The sequence below is a fragment of the Zootoca vivipara genome, chromosome 2 (assembly GCF_963506605.1).
Source record: "Zootoca vivipara chromosome 2, rZooViv1.1, whole genome shotgun sequence".
NCBI lineage: Eukaryota > Metazoa > Chordata > Lepidosauria > Squamata > Lacertidae > Zootoca > Zootoca vivipara.
In genome coordinates, this window is record NC_083277.1 from 33442533 (window position 1) to 33467967 (window position 25435).

At 43.0% G+C, this 25435-nt stretch overlaps 1 protein-coding gene across 1 annotated transcript in view; it reads left to right on the top strand.

The window, feature by feature from the left end:
* Positions 1-15810: 15810 nt before the first annotated feature.
* LRRN1 (leucine rich repeat neuronal 1) overlaps positions 15811-25435 on the top strand; it is a 28125-nt gene continuing 18500 nt past the window's right edge. The window contains exon 1 of the mRNA XM_035108101.2: positions 15811-16197. The gene's annotated coding sequence lies outside the window, so the exon portion shown is untranslated. The remainder of the gene's footprint in view (positions 16198-25435) is intronic.

Here is a 25435-nt window from a genome sequence, read left to right on the forward strand (position 1 = left end):
AGCAACCCTAGACCACAGGCAGCTGAGCATACAGAGCATTAAACTTCCCTTAGTTTTAAATGGTGTTAGACTTTGGAAAGGAAACAGAGGTCTATCAGCGGCTATGTTTTGCTTCCGCAGTTGTAGGCAGTCAGCTCCTGGCTCCTGGCTGGCATCCATCTGCCTCGGGAAGCAGTAGAAGAGTGTGCCTTCAGGGGTGAAAATGTGTTTTATTACAGTTGGGGCAGATGAAAGTATCCAGTTGTGCTGCTGCAGAAAAACTGTGGTGTTTCTTCTTTTTGCACTCCTCCCAGCAGTCATTCCTCCTCTGGTCACTGCTGTGGATACACGACTTGACTGCTTGTCTCCAGGCACTGCGGTCAACTGCAAGGGTTAATGTTGCCAGCTTCATGTCACGTTTGTAGACATCTTTGGAATGCAGAGTTGGTCTGTCAATTGGCCTGGTGCCTGAAGCCAGCTCCACGTAGAGCATGTCCTTGGGATCCTGCCATCTTCCATTCTGTGGACATGACCAAGCCAGGGTAGACCTCACTGAGATAGGAGCTTCTCTTATGTTCAGAACTGGGGTGGCCAAAACTTAAGGCAAGAGCTGACTGTGCCAAGCTAAATTGCATCAAACAAAATGCAACTCTGCCAACTGAACATTTTCCTGCTCTGTGTTATATGGAATGGGGTAATAATCAACATTAGAAGTCCTTATGTCAAAACCTTATACAGTGATACCTCTAGTTACGAACTTAATTCGTTCCAGAGGTCCGTTCTTACTCTGAAACTGTTCTTAACTAGGGGCGTGCTTTTGCTAATGGGGCTCTTGCTGCTGCGCCGGCGGCGGCACAATATTTCCTTTCTCATCCTGGGGCAAAGTCCTCAACTCGAGGTAACTCTTCCAGGTTAGCAGAATTTGTAAGCTAAAGCGTTTGTAACCTGAGGCATTTGTAACTCGAGGTACCACTGTAGTTACTTCATCTCAGAATTGAATTCTGCTGTGAACATGAATAACAAACATTAGGATTGGATCTTCTGGACAGAATCCAAAAGCGATTTGCAATTAATTAGGAATTCTAGATTCTCACCATGGTTCCCACTTCTGAAAATGGAGCATTTCAGATCATGTTATTTCACCAAAGTCATGCTTTTATGGAGCTCCAATTCCAATTGTTGCCCACAGCAGTTTTAGATGGATGCTGGAATAGGGCTCCATATGATGACAGACTCTGATTATGTGGCCAACCTCAGGTGGAAGACATCACACGCTACTTGTTGATCTGACTTTTATATAAGGATCTAAGAGAAACCATTGCTAACTCTGAGAAGAAGGCTTACTATGGCAGAAACAGTTCATTTTGTGTGTGTGATACTAACAGATTTGACACATATAGTGGCACTTGAAGCTCTGTCTGCAAGACAGATTAGAAAGAGAGAGCTAGACAGCATTGCAATAAGTTGCGCAGAAGATTTTGAGGTCTAATGGAAGTTAAGTTTGGTATGGGCTAGCAGATGATACTTATGAATTCTGACTCTCTTTCTTCAAGCTATGGGTGCCTTGTTTCATGTAATTGCTGTATATTGTGTGTTATGATTTGCAGTGTGGCAAATTGTAATGGTTGAAATTGTTATGGCCTTTGGTTAATATGATAAACTTTGGATTGATTGATAGTAAAATGCTGACTTTGAAGGTTCTAACACCAGGCTTAAAGTCATTTCCCTGGGGGATAAAAAATAAATAAATAAGTGATTGAGAAAAGCTGGGGACCTGCCACCCTCAGGCAATCTGCAAGAAAAGTATAGTCAGGAAAAGCAGGAAAACAAAATGTTGTTTTAAATTATTATGGCTGAAAGAATACATATTTTTGTTGTCACATTCTTAAATGGATAGTGCTTTGATGCTCCCTTCAGCTCTAGGTTAAAAGACCATGCTCTGTTCTTATTCACTCAGGAAGTTATGTCCCTCCAGGGAATACTTTGAAACAAATATGTCACTCTCAACCTGGGTCTATTAAAACTTATTTTTATTAACCCATTCAAAACAGTTATTGTTCCTTACTGATAACCTCTATTAAAAATAGCATAATCCAAAGGCATGATCTCAAACTGCTCTGACTTTGCACCTTATGGAATTAAATACAGAAAGTTGATAGCGTAATAGACTAACTCAAGAGGCCTGAATCCAAACTACTCATTCTCAGGGGCATTGCAAAGATCATAAGGGGTAATTTAGGAGTGGACAACCTATGGCAATCCAGATACTGCTGGTCCCTAGTTCCCATCAACCCCAGCTAGCATGGCCAATGGATGATGGAAGCTGTACACTGTTACCCATACCTAGAATATCATGTATGATGCATTAATCCCCTTGAAGGATCTCCAACCCTAATGCATGTCCATTGAACTTAAAGAGAATTTGATACCTATTGTTATTACTATTACTGTTGTCAGAGGTGAATTTAAGGGAGCATAACTAGTTCGCCCACACTAATTGCTGAGCCAAGAGGGCGCCACAGGGGGTGCTGCAACAATGTCTTAGAACGGAAGGCAGGAGGGCACCAAAATTTGGTGTCACAAAGCTTGCCCAAATTCCGCCACTGCTATTATTATTATTATTATTATTATTATTTAATATGCTTATATACCACTTTTTGTCACTAGTGACCTTAAAGCAGTTTCACAAGTGACCTCAAGATATGACTGGAACCTAAGAATGGAATCCAGTGAGCAACCGAAAATGCTTAAATGTCATGGGGACGAAATGCATTTAACAATATGGGGAACTCTTCTCCAATCATTTCAAAACCCATTTTGTTGTTTCAGATAGTGGAATTTTCAAGGAATGACTTTAGAGACTTACCAGCAGCTGCAGTATTTTCCAATGCCAGCTGTAACACTCGGAAAGGCATCACTTGCATTTCATAGGAACACACACTTATAATCCAAAATTGACAGCAGTTTCTCTGAGTTTCTGACTCACTATTTTCAAAGCACATAGCCTAGAGAGGATTCATTTAGCATGTTGAATTCCTAATATTTAAATTAGGGCAAGATAAAACTGGCTTTAAATCAAGTATTTATAGAAGAAGTTCATTTCTTATTTAACTATTCCACTTTTAAAAATAGCATATTTGCACTGAATCTATTGTGGCAAGTTCGGCTTCTGTATTTCTTTAGCTAATTTACCATGTAACAAACATCAGGATAGATTAGGTGGATATGTATTATATTTAATACCTCAGCATTCGTCCAATGAGCTCAGAGTTACGTGTCATTAGCCTTGTGAGGTACAGGACAGTCTGAGAGAGAGGAACTGGTCCAAGGTTACCCGACGCATTTCACGGTCTTGTGGGGATCTGAACATAGTACTACTGCTGAAGCAAAGCAGGCCATTCCCAATAAGCTGGATGTAACAACCATCTTGAAACCATATGCTAACTGTTAATCAGCTCTTGATGAAAAAGCAGGGTATCATCCATATAACAAGTCCATAGACCAGTGGTTCTCAAAGGGTGTGGCGTGCCACACTGGTGCAGCAGGAGAGGATAGCAAGCAAGGTGGGAAGATTCAAGGACAAATAAACATTTACAGTGTAGTGTGGATATACAACCAGGAACACTATCTACACCTCTCTTCAAGAGCATTGGCTATTCTTCCACAGTTCTCCACAACATATTATTGTAAACAGGGATTTCAACTCTGACAAATTGATGAGGAGGTGAGAGTTTTTGCTTGTCTCAAATTAGACCTCATATACAGTAAATAAGATTACCCAGCAAAACCAAGCTCACGTCTCTCATTGAGTTTGTATATATACCGGTACTTAAGGTACATGTTCAAGAACAGGCATCCCCAAACTGCAGCCCTCCAGATGTTTTGGCCTACAACTCCCATGATCCCTAGCTAACAGGACCAGTGGTCGGGGAAGATGGGAATTGTAGTCCAAAACATCTGGAGGGCCGAAGTTTGGGGATGCCTGTTCAAGAGGCTCATTTTTAATTATATTTTGGGATTGATTCGTGTTCTTATGTAACTGCCTTGTTTTTTAATACTTTCTGGGTGTCCCATGATCGTGTTATAAAGCAGTTGTGTTCTATGTTATAATTCAAGCACCATTGCTCCTTTTTGTTTTCCATTGTATTTCTTATCAATAAAAAAAATGGTGTAGCATGAGCAAATTTTTATTCTGAAAGTGTGACCCAAAGTTTGAGAACCACCACAAATAAACCATTGTATGTGATACAGCACAAGGCGTCTCCGAACATCATTTTGGGGGGTTGCCTTAGCATCCTACCTAACCTACATTTGATAAGTATGATTATACATTCTGATTTAATATTGAGGTCTGAAGAGGTGAGCACACACACGTGTAATTCTCTGTTGAGTATTAATGAGTTATTTTGAATGATGCAGGGCACACGCTCAGCTGATATTGACATTTAAAATGTGTGCTGAGTATTGTACAAACAGAAGGATTGCCGACTACTTAGCATTACGCAGCTGTCCTACACAGTGCCAGCTTTCTCTGCCACCGGATTTACCCACTGGTAGGAAAATAACAGGGAAAGGAGGATTTTTAAAAAAGCAATAGTCTTCTATAAAGCTTTAAAGGACACAACTGCTATGATCTCAGCTTGCTGGCTTTATCTCTACAAGTAAAATACCAGCCTAGACAGACTGATGGATTAAATGCAAAACAGTGTTTAAACTATAAATATGCTTGTTTTGGTGTTTGTTTATGAAAACGCAGCATCATATTATGTATTTAGTGCAGTTACGCTGGAGTCAGAGCCTGTTCAGTGTTGCAATTTTGGTAAAGCTCCAAAAACCAAGATGTCATTTCCTCTTCTCTAATTAGAGTAATATCTTGACTTCATATAAAACTTCTATAAAATAAGGTAGCATAATTTTGTCATCCGCTCTCCCAAAATATGGCAAACTGGAAGGGAACAGATGGACAGGGTTATTAAAGGTCATATCAAAAGGTCTCTGATTCTGCTCTAGACTGCTTGAAATCAGACAGTGTTTGCAGGTCCAGGTTCTAAGACAAAGCCAGCAAAGTGCATCACAAGATAAGCCAAGATAGCTCTGGCTAGGCCAATATCTGTGATGGACACACAACGAATGGGCACAGTTACCTTGGCTGAACCTTCATTCTCCTTCTGCCTACCCCCCCACCACACCCCCATTTGAAAAGTCACATTACCTGATGGCACTCAGTCATGGATGCACCCAAGCAGAAGTGATATTTAGAATTCCTGCAGGGCATTTTGAGTGTGCAAAAAATATATTATGCCATTAACTTTTACAAAAGCTCTGTAAAGTAGGGCAGCATTGCAATCCATTTTGGAGTCAGGAAGGGGCAGGGAGAATAGTGGCTTACTCAAGAGCAGCTAATGAGTTTGTGGCTAGGATGAAGTTGAACCAGGGATGCACCTAGCCAACACACTCCTTTGAAATACAAATAATCAGGGGAACCTACAGCCCTACAGATGTTGCTGGAATTCAAATGCTGAGTATTATTATTTTTAACCAACACAAGGCAAGGTTTTCTGTTTGTTACACAAAAAAGTTCCCTGGCAGCAACACCACTGTAAGTTGTGTGTGTGTGTGTGTGTGTGTGTGTGTGTGTGTGTGTGTGTTATTGGGTTGTTCTTGTTTTTATTCTGATTATGTATTTTGTGTTTTTATATTGTGATTTTATCCTGTGAACTGCCCTGAGACCTGAAAGTATAGGGCAGTATACAAAATAGAAGGAAGGAAGGAAGGAAGGAAGGAAGGAAGGAAGGAAGGAAGGAAGGAAGGAAGGAAGGAAGGAAGGAAGGAAGGAAGGAAGGAAAGAGTAGCAGGTAAAACTTAACCAGTATGGCTTCACCAATCTCAGGTCTGCAAACTGAATAAGGCCCTCTCCAGCCATCCCTCAGGATTCCTCCCCCCACAGGCCACCCACCCACCTACCCACAACTATCCTGCTTCACTGTCCTTGACGCTATTTGCATGCTGTAATATGTCCTTGAATTCTGATAATGCCCATTGCTTGCCTGCAAGGAGACTAAAGAGATGTATGTGTGTGTGTGTGGTGACTAGTGTAGAATCTATACAAAGGTTATATTTGCATTCATTGCTCTGCCTTTGCTTTGGCCCCACCCACCAGTGGCATGTGGTCCCCAGAAAGGAATTGGTTTTCAGAGTGGTTCTTGGATTGAAAAAAAAGTACTCAATCCCTGCACTGTCCGTACTGTTTCGATTGTGCAGTTTTAAAGCTAGCCTTTGGTTAATGTAGCGAATCACTCTATTTATCCAGCCAACAAATCCTCATTTCCACATGACTTTAAATTATGACTTGCTAGTCACTTGCCTTACTTTCTTTAAGCACTGCCTCATGATAAGAAGAAATTTAAGAAATGGACTTTTTTTGGCAAAATATAATGAATCACTGCCACTTCCATATATTGCTGAAATTATCTCATGCATGCTGTTCAGCTAGCTGAAAGCATGCAGGGAGGCCACAAGGGAGAAGCAGCATTTATGCTCTGTTTATCATGGCTTTTGTTCTTAGATTTAAAAGATAGGGGTGTAATTAAAGTTGCTAGGTGTTCTTAAGTGCCTATCTGGAGAGCTACTAACAAAGTCGAATGGGGTTTGTTCCTGAAACGTTAGGGCCATATTCGTTTGGGGAATAGGGACATCAGGTGAAGGAAAAGCTTCAGGCATGTTGATAGAACAGAGATAATGATGCTTTCCTGAATTGTCTGAACTGCTTTGAAAACTCCTCTTAAAGTGACTTCTAGGCCTTGGCTAGGGACTCACAACCAGGAGCTAGGATGCACCGTACCAATTTCCGAGTTTCCACAGGATTGCTGTGTGTCCTACTTGGTGTCGTGAAATGTGATCCTAAATAGACAGGAGGGCCTTAATACAGATAAGGCCTTATGGTATGGTATAGAAAGTGAAACGAGAAGGACTGAAGCAGAAGAAAAGCCTGTGTTAGTGGGTTTTTTTTAGTATGGCTGCACTGTAGTTATCTTTAGACCAGTGTTTGTCAAATTGTGGGCTAGCCTCAGTGCCACAGCCACCCAATGCCTCACTTTCCTGCCCTGCCTATCTGTGCCATAGGCCTTTCGGTTGGATCGGGGCCAAGAGCAGCAACTTTACATTCTGGGTAAAGGTGGCCAGGAGACAGGGAAGTTTTGGGGAGTTGGGGAGGAGGAAGGCAAGATCTCTCTCTTCTGAGCGGAAAGGGCCAGGGGGAGGCATTGAAGGAAATTAGCAAGTGAGGTAAAATGTTAAATGATGGTGGTGATAACAACAATGATAATAGCAAGAGTAATAATCCAAACAAACTAGCAGTAGAAAGGGAAGATGAGGTGAATGCAAAAAGAGAGGGAAGGGGGTGCCTTGGAGAGGGGGAAATATAACTGCTTCAGAATTTCTGATCAGCAAACTCTAAATTAAAAATTCTAAATGTGTATTTAATCTATACATATAAATTAGCACATGTAAATTTTATGCAGATTAGTGTCCACTGTTTTGGCAAGAAGCAAGTAGCCATCCTATACCAAACACACATCAGAACCACCTCTCACCTTCATTAGAGAGTCTGAGGCATTTTGTTGAGGTAGCATTTCTTTGTTGCATAGAACTCTGCACAAACAATACTTGTGGAACACCAGCACACACACAAAAGAGAAAAAAATTACCCATATGACTAGAGCCATGTTTTGTTTTAGACATCTGGGGGTCATAAAGGCCAGCTCATTCATCAAACACATGGAGCCTCTTCACAAATTACATTTGTTTAGGCATATGCCAAATGGATTTTTAAAACATCCAAAAATATTAAGTGTGGATATGGGAAGTCCATGTATTTTGCAGAGGCACACATCTGACAGCTGGATCCAGCTCCTAGCTGACTACACATACTGTCAATGGCAAACTTGGGCTTGTTAGTGTACAATATGTGAAAGAGCCTTCAGCATACATACTTACGAATACACCCTCTTCATTTTGAAGTGTCAGACAGTTACAGCTGCATGCAACAGCGACTATTATACCTCCAATCACAAAAAGTCATAAAATGATGGAGCTGGAAGGGACCCAGGGAATGAGCTATTCCAGAGATAACTACCAGGTGGCCCTTAGTCTAATGAGACCATTGAATCTAGCCACTAGTGTACCAAGTTGATTTTACAAAGATAGTTATAAGACTCTTGCCCAGATCCATATGTAGGCTGAAAGAGAGAATTGTGTATGGCCCTGTGTAAAGGCTGACTTTTACTGTAATTTCATAACTGCGGTTAACAGACCAACCAAAAGTTTTTCTGACCTGGCCCAGTTCAATGTGTGTATGAAAGTTGGAGAAGAAATAGATTAGTCTTTAAGGTGAGAAATCATCAAGCACTCTCACATGGGACTTTTAAGTATCTCTTGTGTACCACTGTTAATGAAGGAGAGGAAATGGAGGAGACACAGTTTATTTGTGGCGCGAATGAGCACTCCAGCCACTAGTAGGTATTGCATTTGCCTCAGAAATCTATTAAAAGCAAGAGCCGCTTTCTAAGTCTCGTGTGCAAATTCCTTTGACTACAAACCCATGCAAAGATCCAAACTATCTTGCAGGACTACTAGCTAGGCTGGCTATATTAATGCCCATTGTAAAGAGTCTTTTATTGGCTCCTAAGGAGCCAATGAATGGTAGTAAATGGGCTTCTCTCCAGGGATTAAGAGCAGAAACATTTATGAGAGCAATAATATGAATTCAATGTAGTAGCCAGCAGTGTGCCTTCTCATTGGCCTTCTCATTAGCTCAGTATTTGAGCTTATGTTTTGTATGCAAATGGTCCCAGATTCTCATCCCTGGTACAGTGATGCCTCGCAAGACGAATTTAATTCATTCCGCGAGTCAATTCGTTTTGCGAAAAATTCGTCTTGCGAATCGCGGTTTCCCATAGGAATGCATCGGGGGGGAAATTTGCCCATAGGAACACATTAATTAAATTTCAATGCATTCCTATGGGAAACCATGATTCGCAAGACGAATTTTTCGCAAAATGAATTCGTCTTGCGAGTCACCATCAGATCGCAAGACGCACCCCAGTCCATATAGAAGAAATTGAGTGGTACAGAATGAGTGAGAGTCCATCTGTGCACGAAAAACTAGTTGAGAAAAACCAGTATGAATTGAAAAATATCTCTCGACAGATGAAGACATCGGACCAAGGAGTCAAGATGACCCCAGAAAACAGAAAAGGGGTGCTTAGAATTACAGGCTTGAAGAAAGACATAGGGCAGCAGGGGAAGGTTAAAGGAATGAGGGTAGAAAGAAAGGTGAGGAAGGGGGTGGGATAAATAGTTTATAATTGGCTATGTAATAGGGTAACCCGGATCGAAATAGGACTGTTTATATAGACTTGCCGACCGTAAAAGAGGACTTGTGATTAGAAGGGTTAACAATAGAAATATGGTTTTGACTGAGATGGGGAGTTCTTAGAAGAGAGGTGTGGGTATAAGGAAGAGAATTTTTAGTTTAGTATAGTGTAAAAGCACATTAAGAATTTTATAATATGAATTAATTGAAGAGGAGTATAATGTTGTCATAGATGATAAATATGTAATCCATAATGAAAAAGATAATTATAGAATTTTGGTGTAAAATTTAAAAGGTATAAACATGTTTAAGACAGAAAGAAACAATGTTAAGATGATGATTATGAAATTGCCAAAGGGAGTATAAGATGAACCACAGTAAGGGGGGCTGAGGATGTCAACCTACAATGTCAGAAAAGATGAATGGTTTTTGAACGTATATATGTATGTTTTTGGTTTTTTTATTGTTATGTTTAGATATGTTAATGTTTTTATTTGTGTTTTTTGTTTTCTATTTTAGGTAATGCCGGGGTTGGTGTGTGGGTGATATGTGTTTTGTTGTTATATGTCAAAAAATCAATAAAAATTATTTAAAAAAACAAACAAAAACAGATCACAAGACGCATTTGTCTTGTGAAAAATTCGTCTTGCAGGCATTCGTCTTGCGAGGTACCACTGTACCTCCAGGTAGGAGGGCTGGGGGGAAACTCCTGGAGGGCAGATGCCAGTTAGCAAAGACCAATATGGTGCATTCAGGATATTGTGGACTACAGCTCCCACCACCCCTGAACATTGGCCATGTTGATTGGGACTGACAGAAATGTAGTCCAAAGCCCCCAGAGGGCATCATGTTGACTTCTCCTGGTGTAGCCAACACTGAGCTATACAGGTATGGACCAATGAACTAAGATGGTGTATGGCAGCTTCCTTTTGTGCCTACCAAAACAGTTTTGACCATTTAATATGAGCTTTATCTGAGCTGCTTCAGATTATGCCAGGCTGCACAGCAAATTTAAAAGTTAAGAAAAAATAATTCAGTAGATGCATATTCCCAAATGATTTCATAGATGAGTACTTAGTTCTTCATTAAAAACAAATATGTGTGCAACGTTTCCCCTATAGCAATATGCTTGACAGCTGTTTCCGATTGCTAAACACACACAAAATAGGGGCTGCCTTTTCCAGATGTTTAGATTGCGGATTTGAAAGTAATACAAAAAGGTTTCATCGCAATGCCTGTAAAAGGTCTACAAGGAAGCAGCAACATCTTTCTTTTTGCTGGCATTGCGTATCTTTTGCTTTCTATTCGACACAATTCTTTTTCTTGGTCTAAAAAATAGTGCACTGTTATGCTATGCATCTAATGCTTTGTGACAGAAATGGGAAATTTATTCCATTAAAAATGGTATAATAAATCCAAAAAAAGATAGCGCCTGGGATGAAAATCTATTCACAACGGAGAAGGTTTTGCAAAAGGAAGCTTCAAATATGATATCCGTTTATACCAATTACACATGATGGATAGTAGCAAAGTAACACAGAGACTGACTGATGAGAATTCAAGTGGCGATGGAAGAGAAAGCAGCATTCTGAAAGGCAGTGATGACTTCTGTTCAATATGCTCACGTGTTAAAATTCAGTGCATTCTAGCATAGCCCAAATAACCTTTCAAACCTCAAAAAATAAATTTGGTGCTCTGCATGCAATACTGCCTCAAAGCTTGAAGCATAATTAAGCCAAGACCATATTGGCTGTGGATTTAATTTATCTTCATCTGATTAAAAGGAAGAACTTTCCTTAATATCAATGGTGAACTGATTTTCTTCTCTAATTGGTTCCTAGAAAGCACCTTGCTGGCGATTTCATTATCTTTCCAATGGCAAAAGCAACAGCTACCTATAAACATCATGATATTTCTGAGAACTACATCATAACCTCTTCAAAAAAAATTAGTTTGATTAATTTTTAAATTGTAGATTCAGGGGTTAGTGAATTAGGGGACTGTGAACTGTGCTGAATTGATCAAATCAATACACCATTCAAATCCTTTGGTAGACCATAATCATGCTTTTGCAAGATAAAAGTGTGTGACATTTATAAATATTAAAACATTGAATTCCTCAGGTTTCTGCAAAACCATTTTGCATCACCTGCACCTCTCAGATGGGCACGATTGTCATTCAAAGAAAACAAGGGTGAAATCCCACACCTCTTTTTCTAGAAAAATAGCACTGGTTTGGACATCTTCCAGGCATGGACCAAATAACTCCTGTGTTTTGTATATGCCCAGTAATATTATGAACCTTCCTTCTCCACTTAAGGTAATTGTATAGAGCATTATTGAACATTTCCTCTTTTAGGAAAGTCACAACACACACAACCAGGAGTGGGGCCTTGTCAGCTGCAGCCCTAAATTATTGAATAATCTCTTGTTACAGGTTTACATATTAATATTCACTTTAGCCTTTAAACAATACAAGGTCCACTTGGTTTACACAGTTTTTTCAGCCTTCCACTGCTGAATTATTGCTGACACTGGTTTATGATTTCCTGGTTGATGCTGCTACTTTCAGTAAGGCTATGCTTGTAACTTTGCAGTCTCTTTTGTAGGCTACAGAGTAGCCCTGCTCCTTTCCTCATATACTAGGGAGTGGACAGGGGGCAGGGAAAGAATCTCTGTATTGCTGAGATGGGTCTCTCACTTCCCTTGCTGCGCTACAGCCTTGCAGCACAGGACTGAAAGATAAGGAAGCGGCTCCCCCATCCCCATCATTTGGGCAACCACCTTCCAGCCCTGTGCTGTACCCTCACTCTTCTGTGCTTGTGAACTTTTGCGAACCTCTAAAGAAGCAAGTAATGAATGGTAATTTTGGACTAGTAGGAGCATTTTGCCTTTTAAGTATTGGCCTGGTGACACTGAGAGCCACGCTACACTTTATAATAAGCACACATTTTAAAAGCACAGTGAAACTAGCCACTTTTATATGGAAGAAAAAAACTGTAGGGTCCTGCTAAAAATCATCCCCAGGCTGCTATTTGCCCCCCAAAGTAGTATTTACTCATCCATTGGGAGCAAACAGCAGCCAGAGGGCAAAAACAGAGGGGAAGAATTTTCAGCAGGAAATTGGCGAGGGCCCCTGATCTGGCATGAAAACGTGTTTTAAGCAGGTTTTTACGATGTGTGTTTATCATAGCAAATAGAATGGCCCTTTAGCTAACCTCTTTAGCTAATTTTAGTGCTTCTATACAATATTGTTAGAAGCCACCCCAATCCCTGAGCAGTGTGAGATTCCAGGGGTCTTGGCATTTAATCAGGGTTTGTGTTTCCCTTGGAGACGATGGTGTCTTTATACACACATATACAGGCAATTCCCGGTTTGTGTGAGGGTTGCGTTCTGGATCATCATGTGCATCAGTGGGGTGCGCATAAGCCTGTTCTGCCCCCTTTTGGGGCCAAAAACAGTGCACACATCAGCCATTGTGCAGCAATCAAATGTGCACAAAATGATTGCTGCCTGTAGGATGGAAGGGTGTACAGCATTCACAGTCCAAAAGGAGCCAGCTTCTGCAGCAGCAACCTATCCAAACAGGCAGGCAGCATTGTCCTGAACCACGGATTCCAAGCAGCATCGTTCAGAGCCTCTTTGTAACAGCATGTTCCAGTGAGGCCGCAATGGCTTCTGCCCTTCAGTCCATGCATGGAGTTCTGCTCCTTTCCTCCTCCTCCTCCTTCCCAGCAGTGCTTGATTACCTCAGCACCCAGGAACCTAGAGGGTGTCAGGGCACCCACAAACCTGTAATTATATATTTGTTTTTATAGTTGATAAGGTTTTAGTCATTTGTTGTTGAGATTCCTTCTCTTGTTGTAAACCACTACAAGCAAGTGGTGAGGTGAACTAGTAATATTTTAAATAAATCAATGAGAGAACATAGAAAACTGCCTTTGTCCATCCAGTTCTGTTTACAGTGATTGGGACGCAGGTGGCACTGTGGTCTAAATCACTGGGCCTCTTGGGCTCGCTGATCAGAAGGTTGGTGGTTCAAATCCCCACGACAGGGTGTGCTCCCGTCGCTGTCCCAGCTCCTGTCAACTTAGCAGTTTGAAAGCACACCAGTGAAAGTAGATAAATAGCTACCACTGCGGTCGGAAGGTAAACAGCGTTTTCGTGCACTCTTGTTTCTGTCACGGTGTTCCGTTGCACCAGAAGCAGTTAAGTCATGCTGGCCACATGACCTGGAAAGCTGTCTGCGGACAATCGCCGGCTTCCTCAGCCTGAAAGCGAGATGAGCGCCACAACCCCATAGTCACCTTTGACAGGACTTAACCATCCAGGGGTCCTTTACCTTACCTTAACAGTGATTGGGAGTGGCTCCCTGAGGTTTCAGACAAGACATTCCCAGTCCTAAATAGAGATGCTGGGGGTTGAATCTGGGACTTTCTGCATGCACAGCACATGCTCTGCCACTGAGCTATGGCACTTCCCCCTAAAGCACATTGCTAGTGCCAAATTAGACTTGGGAATAGCTGCATCCCTGGCCAGGTATAGTAAGTTAAGAACTGCTTCCAGGTATGCAGGCAGCGAAACTTTACAAAAGTTGTTCCCCCCCCCATACCTTTTCACAAATGACTAATATTGATATGTGTAGTCAAGCAAGCAAGCGAGCAAGCAAAAACATTTATAGACTGGCAACTGTGGAATAATTTATTAATAGGCTGAATGCACAGCAATCATTACTGCATTGCACATTACTTCAGTGCACGCCCTATATTTATGCAGACACCCCACCCTAAACAAGGAGGGGAAGAGCGCAGGGTAGGAGCAGAGGGTAAGAGCAATATCACTATTCCTCTCCTTTGAACACAAGTTTCTGGGCATCGCAAGTGGGGAGAGTGTGGCTGAAGAGAGTTAGGCAGTACCACAAAGATGGATGAGGTAAGAAATTGGTTTCTGAGACTCACAGATGCTTTTGCAATTGGGTGAGTCCTGCTTATGAGTTTCCCATTTGCATCTGGTTGGCCACTGTGCAAACAGGATGCTGGACTACCGTATGTGGCCCATCCGCCTGAGCCAGCAGGGCTGTTCTGTTATGGTCCTAAGGTTGCTCAGTCCCAGCTCCTGCCAACCTAGCAGTTCGAAAGCACATCAAAGTGCAAGTACGGTACATAAATAGGTACCGCTCCGGCGGGAAGGTAAACGGAGTTTCCGTGTGCTGCTCTGGTTTCACCAGAAGCGGCTTAGTCATGCTGGCCACATGACCCAGAAAAACTGTCTGCAGACAAACATCAGCTCCCTCGGCCAGTAAAGCGAGATGAGCACCACAACCCCAGAGTCATCTGCGACTGGACTTAACTGTCAGGGGTCCTTTACCTTTACCAACCTTTTAAGGTTGGCAGAAACCAACGACAGGGTCTTTTTAGAAGTGGCCCCACGATTCTCCCCTGAGAACTTTAGTTACACCCCTCTTCTCTTGTAGCCATTAAGCATTTTTCACTTGTAGCCTTTAAGTAGATATAGATAGATGATAGATAGATAGATAGATATGGTAGATTCCATCATGCTTTTTATTGCAGGCACCCGCATTCTGATGTTGTTTCTATTTGGTTTTGTCAAATTGCTTTGCTTTCAACATTTTTAAAATATTGCCTACCCTTAAGCCTTGACCTAAAAGGAGGGCCAGAAACGCATACAAAGGCAACAGCGCAACCCTAGAGGAGGATTCTACTTGGCAACAAGCCCCACTGAGTTCAATGGGCATAGCTGCCAAGTTATCCCCCTTTTTAAGGGATTTTCCCATATGCTGAATAGGCTTCCTCGTGAGAAAAGGGAAAACTTGGCAGCTATGTCAATGGGACTTGCTACCCATGTATAGGAAACATTATCTCTTTGGTGCAAACGCTGAAAGGGGAAGTGCCAAATGCCCTACAATTCCACCTGCTCAGAAGAAGGCAAATACAGACAGAGACCGAGCTAACGTGTTGCACATTCTTCCATGGGGGGGGGGGGATCCGCCGAGCAGAAGCGGTTTCCTTTGTGCGCTCATTGTCTGCTTGCTTCCAACATCCAAAAGAAGCAGCCTCCCTCCCCGCTCCGTCCCCTTGCTCAGGCCCCAGTGAAAAGGGGTCTGCGAGACGCGGTGGGGGTGGGGGCTCTTGTCGCTGCCTGTCGCCCACCCCACCCTTCGCCGCCGTTCCCACAGCAGTCGTGGCAGCAGGGCAGAAGCCCCTCGCGGCCCCCTCGAGCAGGCTCCCTCGCCTTCCCCCTTTGTTACCAGCCCCTACAGATGGTGCCCTGCTCGGGTCTCGGGTGTATTGCGAAGCGGGCGCGCGGGGGGGGGAGGGCGCGCGGCGAGCGGCCAATGGCGAGGCAGCCCGTCAGCTGACCTGCTTTGCTTACACCAGGTGCACGCCGGCTGCGGGCTGTGCAAAGCCGAGCTGAGGAGACAGGAGGAGGAGGCAGAGGCAAGCAGCAGCAGCAAGTGCGCGCGGCGGGAGGAGGGAAGGCGCTAGCGAGCACCAAGAGACCCCCGGCCAGCGGGAGGAGGAGGAAGAAGAAGAAGAAGAGCGCGCATCTTGCCCGCGGGGGCCCCAAGTGGAAATTACAGTCGCGGTCGCCTCGGAGAAAGAAGAGGCGGCGGCAGGAGAGGGGGGCGCGCCCCTCCGTCCTTCTGGCCGCAGACTTGAAACTCGAGCTGCCGGAGCCTGGCTAAGCGAGATTCCTCGGCTCCCCTCGCCACCGGGAATTGTTGTGCCTTTCCGGGCGCGGTTTAAGGAGCCTCTCTTGCGTCCTGCATGGGGGGGAAGGCAAGCGAGGCTCGTTCCTAGCGGCCGCTGTTCCCTCTCTTCGGGTAAGTGTGTCCTCCTACGTCTGGGCAGCGGGGAGGAAGGGAGATGGCTTACCTGGGCAGGGAAGGGGTTAAAGCGGAAGCCAAGTTGCTATGGAGTAGTAAGCAGGGAGGGAAATGCTATATAGTATATATGCTATATACCTAGCATTCCACCAAACCACCAGTGTCGGGAATGGGAGTGTGGAATGGGAGGTGATGGCATTTCACTCGGCAGAACGATAAGCGAGCCCTCCAGGGAGCAGAGGCTGAGATGTCACCTAGCAGGGATTGCTTTTGTTTGGAAAGGCTGCGCAGGGAATTGGGACGCTTAGAGAGCGTTGCCTAGCGGGGAGCGTCCAGAAGGCTGATAAGCAAAGGGAAAAACAGATGGAGCAAACAGCACCCTGCCCTCTGGCCCTGAATTTCTGGCCATGGTTAGAAGGGGAAAGGAGGTAAACAAGGGGGCGATTGTCTTCCCTCCCCTCTCCTTTGCCCCCAAATTTTTTTCTTAAGTGCTGACGTGTGGTTGGAGACCCTAGAAAGAAGAAACAAAGGTCAATCTAACCTGGTTTGGGGGTGGCGAGCAGTTGGGTGTTAGCTGTTGTTCTTTTTTTGCAATAGGTGTGCTGATTCCAAAAGCTCGCTGCCTCCATCCAGCTGGCTGGAAGATGGGGGGGGTGTGCTGCTGCTGCTGCTGTTGCCGTCTCTCATCTAGCCCAGACAGACCAAGTATGGAAAGTTTGCCAGCTAGTGTCCTTTGTCCTCTCCCAAGGCAGGAGGGTGAAGAGGATGCTGGCTGGTAGCAGTTATGGTGAAGATGCGCCCCCCCCAAATCTTCCCTGAGCACACAGTTTGCTAGTTTGTGTTTTCAGCCGAATCATGAAACTCTTTCCCTGCCTTGTCTTTTTCTGCAGAGGCTTGAAGCACTTCAGTGGGGTGCATGTGCTTTATCTGCAATTGTCATGTTCTGCATTGGAGAGCTGGTTGCCGCCAGGAAAGTTATGACCAGTGATTATTTCATGAGTGTCAGACTTTGGGACTGTGTTAGTGTACCCTCCAGGAGAGGCTTCTTCTTTATAAAAAAGCATGTGTGTAAAATTAGTCAAAGTCAAGAAGTTGTTTTCTGGAATATCCTCTGATGCCTGGATGGCTTCTGTTACTTTCCTCTGTCTTGCTCTTAAGAAACACTTCACTACTTAAGTTTGTCCTCTTTCTTTTCTTTTTTTACTTCCTTCTGATTTTTAATGGACTTGCTGCATTGAGCTGCTAAAGCGCAGGCAAGGGGGAAAGTACCAGGCTGAAGTTTCTGTGCTTCCCATTTCTCATGGAGAGGAGGAGGCTGGTGCTGTGTCCCCCTAAATCTCTGATTTGCATGCAAATGGGAATGCACCCTGGCAGATGTCTTGCCTCATCCATTCACATGAAGGGATTTGAAAAGACAAGGAGTCTTCAGTTTAACAATAGACCTTAAGAAAATGGTATAAAGGCTTAGTGTGAGGGTTGCTCCCCCACCCCACTCTTCTGCACCAGCTCCCCTTGCTGTTTGGACATTTATATGGCAAGCTGTCTCTAGTAATCTGACCATGATAGGGTAAAATATGCTCCCTCTGGAGAAGTTTGTTGCAACCTTGAGATTCCAGGTAGGAAACAAGATCAAACAGGGGCTTTTCTTCCCCCATATTTGTTGAAACTGATGGCCAGGCGGCCTGGCAACTTGAAGACCAACATCCACGTACAAACTGGTGTGCCTGTGTCTGAGCCATCGTGTGAGAAGAATGAGCATCCAAAAGTACAAAGTCCTGGAGGTTTTAGACTGAGGTTTTAGACTGAGGTTTTAGACAGTGAGGACTTTAGGCAAGGTCACCTAGCCAGGAGGCTAGAGGTACAGAGCTGTTCTCAAGAGAATCCAGTTTCTGAAGGAAGCCATTCTCCAGTGAGGGAAAGGAGATCTCCGAATCACACCCAGAGGGGAGGAATGTAGTAATCCTTTTTGGGATGGGCCCTAACAAAGTTGTAGAAGGTCCCTGGTTCAGTCTCTGACCTTCCAGGTAAGACTGGGAAATACTCCCACTGGAAATTCTGGAGAGCTACTGCCAGGCAATGGGAACAATACTGAGTTAGATGGACCAGTGATTTGACTTGTTATAAGGGAGCTTCCTATGTTCTTGTCATGCACTGAGGCAGGGCACCACCCTTAGACATTATTTCCAGGTCTTTCAGCTTCTGCCTAGCCTCATTCCAGCAATAAGCAGCCTGTTTTGGAAACCTTCAAATGAGTAGGAGTTCAATCTATCTCCTTATATTACTCTTCTATATAAAACTGTGCTATCAGTATCTGAGAGCTTCAAGTAAAAGGCTAGAGTTGCTTCTTTCATATCTTTCCAGATGTTCAGAACTTTTTCTCTCCAACTACATTCCGGAGGGGAGAGTATTACTTTGTTTTCCAGAGTATTACCATACTTTGTTTTCTGTTAAGTTTGAACAGAATGTAGCTTTGCCCTTAAAGACAAACTGCAGTTCCCTCCCTTTCTCTGTGTTGTTCATGACATTGACATCAAATAAAGGATGCAGTAAGCTTCCTTGCCTTCAGGCCAGATAAGACAAGATCCTGAGTCAGTGGGTTTTAATGGTGACCTAATCTTTTTAAATTGTTGTGCGCACCTCTAAAGACTTTGAAGTGCTTAAGGGGAAAAAACACATGCACAAAGCATTCAGTGTGGTTCAGTGTGAAATGCTAGAAAATACCATGGCAATTTATAGGTCTTCAAAGCATGCCCTTTCCTCTGCCCTTTCAGGCATTAGTTTGGTAGACAGCAGCTGGCGCATTTCACCTTCTGGCTTTGTGGAGCCCTCATCACAGACTAATGGTGTGGAGTACACGTGAGCATGGATGAATATACCTCCTTGTGTGCCAGGCACCAGTTGCCTCCTCTTTTGTTTAGCTGCATAGCCAAAAGCAAAAGACCCCATTCACTAAGAAAGCAGTTAACCCTTGGGTTCCACGGTTTCATTGAAGAAGGCGTTTCAGTGAGCTAGCGGGAAAGAAGGCATTGTATTGGTTGTATTGGCATTGTTTCGGGGTGGACAACAGATGTTCGCCTGCTATTTTACATGTTTCGCTAAGTTATTTAGTGCCGGTTCATTGCGTGCTTCCCAGCGAGCAACCAGCTAGAAAAAGAGGCAGAATCAAAGGAAGAGTTTGCAGTACAGTTTGCAGGTGGGAGAAAGAAGCATCACCACTGAATGATCAGCTCCCCCGCTTCTCTTTGAACTGTTTGGGAGTTGCCAAGGAATACATCGGGAAACTCTTAGGTTGTATGTTATTTTCTTCTTTGTGAGATCCCATGTGAAATTACTTCACTGCTCAATGCGTCCATTAACTTATTAAAAAGTGGAAAGGAAGTGCTTTTAAATACGCCCTTCAGGGGTTGCCTTCAAGAATATGATTAGTGGTGTGAATGTGGCTGCTTTTAGCCAACCCCACCCCCAAACCTGTGCAACTCCTGTTGCCATGGTTCAGAAGTCATAATCCAATGCAGCAACACCTGCTCTACATTTGAGGACGTCTTGTGCAATTTAGAACCCTTCATGATCAGTTTTCCAAACTGTGGAGTCCCCATGTGTAAAGCAGGATCCCTGTTTTCAAAGTTATAGTCCCAAACAGCAATGGCAAGCAGAGCCATGGTAGGTTGAAGCAAGCACTTTTGCCACACTTGTCCTGTTTGCAGGAATCCTATCTAAAGCGGGCTATTATTTCATGCAATCAGATCTTGCCTTTATACTTCCAGTGAATTGTGAATTTGAAGTTATTGGCCTGTTTTGCTTTGTTTTAAGGTGAGGGTGTACACGAGCTTGTCAGAAGAGAGCCATCCCATGTAGGGTTTCTACATATCTCTTGTTTCAGCCTTGCAAATAAATCCAGAAAGGTTACTAGCCTACCTTTCCTTATGTAGCTGCATCCAACGTTTGTGGCATAAAAGTGACAACTTGTATAAAGATGCCTTGCCTCCCTCCCCATGGATGACTAGCTGTTCAGAAGTCTGACTGGTTTGTGATGTTTTCTACTACTTTTAGTATGTTGCAGACAATATGCCTGAAAAGTTATGCTTGCAGTGTTATGCTTGAGTTCTGGATCGTGGATTCTTCACAGGGCACACAAGCCCCTCTCCTTTACTTTCTGACTGATCTGGGCTGTATTCACATGCCTAACTGAAACATTTAGTGCTCATTTCCATGTTATTTGGAAACAGTTTTTTTTCCTGGGCCCAAATAACATGGAAAGAGTGCTAAACCTGTGCTGTTTTCCACTATATTTCCAGAAGTGGCTTTTACATCCTGAGAAAGTTGAAGTGTAATGTGGATAAGATCAGCTAGGGAAACTATGGGGAAACTGAATAAACTGCCCTAGATGAGCCATTTCCCCTTTAAATATTGCAAAAGGGGACAGGTGTGGCAAAGCCATTGCAATGTCAAACCCTGCCAATCTTTTAAGGCTCCAGCTGACTCCAAACATTTGCAAAACCCAGCCAGCAGAGTCCGTGGGAGCTGCCCAGGGTTCTGATTTCCCTTGTCCTGCTAGGCTTGAGTGGAGTGGAGCAGAGCTGCTAGAATAGCATTGTAATTTAGTACAATATATTGAGACAATTTAAGAGTCCACAACTTGCTCTTCTGCAGTTTGTTTCTCTTAATACATTGTGTTGTAAAGTGTAATGTAATACAAGAAAAGTCTTAAGTAGAGCTGTTCAAACATTAAGGGAAGTATTCAAAATAAACAATTACAAGCTCAAGATTAAATGTAAATCAACTTGCATAACTGCAGCTTAGTGTGGGAAATCATTTAAGTTTTCTGAACCTTTTAAGACAAGTAGCAAACTTTACAAGTCAAATCAGGCATTCGTTTTAACATAATCAGATACATATTTGGTCAGGAGAAACTATTTTCCTTGATGCAGTTTTGTTCCGTTCACTTCTGAAGCAAGCAAAAAGAGGAAAAGGTCCCTGATTCTTTCAGGCCCCATTATTTTCTAAATATGCACTGTATATTCCTGTGTATAAGACTACTTTTTAACCCAGGAAAATCTTCTCAAAAGTCGGGGGTCATCTTATACGCCGGGTGGTATTTCTTATATGGTGAGTATATCCCAAACTCTATATTTTAACTAGAAAAGTTGGGGGTCGTCTTATATGCCCAGTCGTCTTATATGCCGGAATATACGGCAGTTAAAAGCACTGTGCACCCAAACTATTGAAAATCTGGATTTAATTTTTTGTACTCATCTTAGAGCTGAACTGAAATCTATTGCACATACTAAGAACTTTTTAAAAACCAAAACCCTCTAAGTATGCCTGAAATTTTTAACAAAGAGGGAGTTCCAGTTTTACAGTGCATATCTGCTTTGAAGCATAATAAAACATAATAAAAACATTCAGTAAACAAATCCATAATCTCCTTCTTCCACAAACCGGGTTTGCTTCCCTGCTCCTCCACATGCAGCTGCTGGGTGACCTTGGGCTAGTCACACTTCTCTGAAGTCTCTCAGCCTCACTCACCTCACAGAGTGTTTGTTGTGGGGGAGGAAGGGAAAGGAGATTGTTGGCTGCTTTGAGACTCCTTAAGGGGAGTGAAAGGTGGGATATCAAGTCCAATCTCTTCTTCTTCTTCTTCATGATGGAGGAGGCATGCAAATAAGGGCCTCAGATGATGTTCACAGTGTCCAGGTCAGTTCATATGGAGACAGGTGGTGCTTGAGGTGTTGCAGTCAATGGGATTTACACTGATAAATATGTATAGGTTTGCACCTTTATTTTTTAGTTTTGTTCTTTTGGTTAGCCTTAGGAACCTGATTCTCAGATGTCACTGCAACCCTTTGTAGATCAAGTAGCCTTTGGATGATGGCCTGAGAGTGTTTCTTCTAAGGAAGTTGGCTTAGATCATTTAGTTTTCCTAGGTATTTGCAATCTGAATAGGTTAAAAAAACCAGGAAGGATTAAGGTAGGGTCAGGGCATGAGAATAGCTTTAAAGAAAGGGAACAGGAAATGGAACAGGTGAATAACCTTTAACAAAGGACATTAGAATATTAGTTTAATATACACATTCATTCAGAAAAAGGAAAAGGAAAAAAAAACAAATAATGAAGATACTTGTAGTAACGAAATCTGTCTTCTCTAGTGCTACTTTAAGCTCCTTTATTATTTCTTTAATTTTGGAGCTTTTCTTAATGAAAACAAACTGTAATTTTCAGACTCGAGCTATCCCAGTTCACCAATAATACTCTTTGGCAGGCATGTGGTCCCCACAGCTGTCCTCTCATTTGTGTATGAAATAGAAACACTGGTGTCATTTGTAGGTTACCATAGTTACATGAACAATACACGTGTGATACTTCATCCTTCCAAGCTAAAAGGGTTTCTCAGTTCTGTGCCTAGAAAATGTCTGCCAGGCAAGGGGGACAAACCTATGGGAAGGGTGACTTTAAACATTTTTTTAAAAGCACCCCATAGCAATTTCTTCCCTTTTAATTCACTTTCTACAATGTTAATTTATTGCACTTCTCCTTTTCAGTTTAACAAAAGCTAATTGCAGGCCTCCAGCCAATTAAGCACTTCATCCAGCAAGCTGCCACACTAATGTGGGTTTGCAGGTGTCCTGTGGGCTCAGGAATCTGGGACTGTTGTGTCACAAAGTAAGCTTTACCTGGCATTCAAGATTTACAGGATATTTATATAGGAAATGTTCAACTTGACTCCCAAGAGGTCGTATAGTCCAGCAAAAGGAATGGTGAACTTTGTTTGGGGTTTAAAAACTCTCCTTGGCTCCTGTCTTCCTCAAGTGACAGAGTCACCTTCCCACAACCCATCTCCATTCCCTGTTCGGTAAAAATATTAAAAGTACTGAACACAGTGGGGTTGGCAATAAAGTTCATCAGGGCCTCTGTGCCAAGAGGTTTACAATCTTAAGGTTTGGGGGAAAGGATTCTGTGGGAGAACTGCCACTTCCTAAGCCTGCTGGCTTGCTCCAGGTGGTGGAAGGGTGGTGAGGGGTTTTTCTGAAGCCTCTCATTGACATCAGTGGAAGGGAAAATCGATATGTCAGTTTCAGGGCTTTTGAGGGGGGGCAGCGGTGAGACTAATCAGGTTGGATATGTTCTTCCAAGCCCGCAACATCCTCCAACAGATATATTTCAGGGTAGTGGGCTCAGGAATGCTAATGGTATTGGTCACCTTCCCTTCCATCCTCTTTAAGTACTAGGGATGCTATTCCCCATATCAACCAGGCCAAGTCCTGAGATCAGTAGTGGGAGGGGGTTGCTAATGTGTGTGGCCCATTGTGTGGGAACCCAAAGTAGGGCCTTTTCCATGGTGGTGCCCAATTTTGGAACTTCACGGTATCACAGATGGCCATTAATTGGATGGGATCCTGCTGTCTTGTGAAGACTTACATGATTTTGGAGCCTTTGGAGGCCCTGTGTTTTGTTTGACTTAACTTTTTTAGCCTCTAGTCCTTCTGCATTTTATAATTATATACAGTTTTATTGCTGGTTTTTAATATTTCTATCAAGTCTTCGTGATTTCTGTTGATGTGAGGTCTTTTTTAAAAAATAATAATGAAAAAAGGCAACAGGAGAGGGCAGGTTTTGAAAAATACTAAAACAAATACTAAAAAATCAAAAATAATAATCATGTGGGGCACAACCAGGATATTATGACCTAGTCATGTTAGATATCACATGCAAGTCCATAGCAATTCCAATGTGTGAATGGATGTCTGCTGGGACAGGCTTGACTGGGCGAGTTGTGCAAGCCACGTGTAATCTATGTGCCTATACTGTGTTTAGGCTCTGAACACAGTGTTCTCATCTGCAGCTTTCTGCTTTTTCTAACAGCATTTTAATTTTGCCAAAGTGTTTATATATATATATATATATATATATATATATATATATATATACATATTGTCCTCACAACAACCATGCAAAGTTGGCCTCCATGCAATTTTTAGCAAAACGAAAAGAGCAGTGCTTCCCCCTTAACAAATCCACAAGCTTGGAGGAGAGCCAGTAAACAAACAAACAAAAACCCAATCCTACAACAAGACATTTGCTGTTTTTCAACTCTGCTGTAGATGGCAACTAGTTGGATAGTTACCCCTTTGAAAGGGTACCAGACAATTTTATATATAAATACTGAGAGTAATTTACCCAACAGCAGCACCATACAAAGAAGCTCTAGCAAAGGAATGTTAAATTATGGTCCCCAATCAGCATTCTGTTACCTAGCGCACTGGTGTGTTGTTGTTGTTGTTGTTGTTGTTGTTGTTGTTTGGGGGGAGTGTAAAGACTTGCCAGGTGGCTTCCAGAAAAGAAAAATGTGCAAGCAACAGAGATGAAGGACCAACCCACTCCAGGTCACCCACACCCACTTCATACAGATTTAAGCAGGCAGAAGAGGCCTACTTACAAACCCTGCGCCTCAGAAATAAAGAGAAAAGGCACATACAATGTGCACCTCCCTTGCCAGTGATGGACTTCTATCTTTATAAGAACAGTAACTTTTTTTAAGGAAAAAAAATGCCTTCGCAGCTGCTTTACTGCTGTCCACATGCAGTTTCCAAGTTCACTTCTTTAACAGTTATTTGTGGTGTCAAAAGAAAACAAGCTGCCTTTGGAGAACTGCAGCTAAAATGCAAGGAAAGATTTGTAGTATTGGTTCATGTCTTGGTTACATGTAACATCCTTACATTACTTGCTGCCACGGGCTCCTTCAGAAGGAAGCCTAGGATGCAAATTCAGTAGTGATGCTGACGATGTCGAGCTTATGCTCATACAAGCCAATCATGCGTCTATTATTCATTCATTCATTTGGCAGCTACTAAATTACTGACAACGGCAAGAAAGAAACACAGCTTCTGTAACAAGCTCGAGGCCTTTAAAAAAAAGTTGTCCTTCAGAAAGATACAGTCATACCTTGGTTTGCGACCGCAATCTGTTCCATGGAGTCGGTCGCTCCCCGAATCGGTCGCTCCCCGTTGCATGCTTCTGCGTGTGCATGAAGCGCCGATAGAGTGCTTCTGTGCATGCACGCGCTGTGCAGATCGCTTCTGTGCATCCAAGCACCTCGGAACCTGGATGAAAACACTTCCAGGTCCACGGTGGTTGGAAACCGAAGCTGTCGCAAACTGAGGCGGTCGCAAACCGAGGTACTAGATTAGCCCACAATTTGTTTTGCAGCACCTTCACATTAGAAAGACAAATTTCCAGT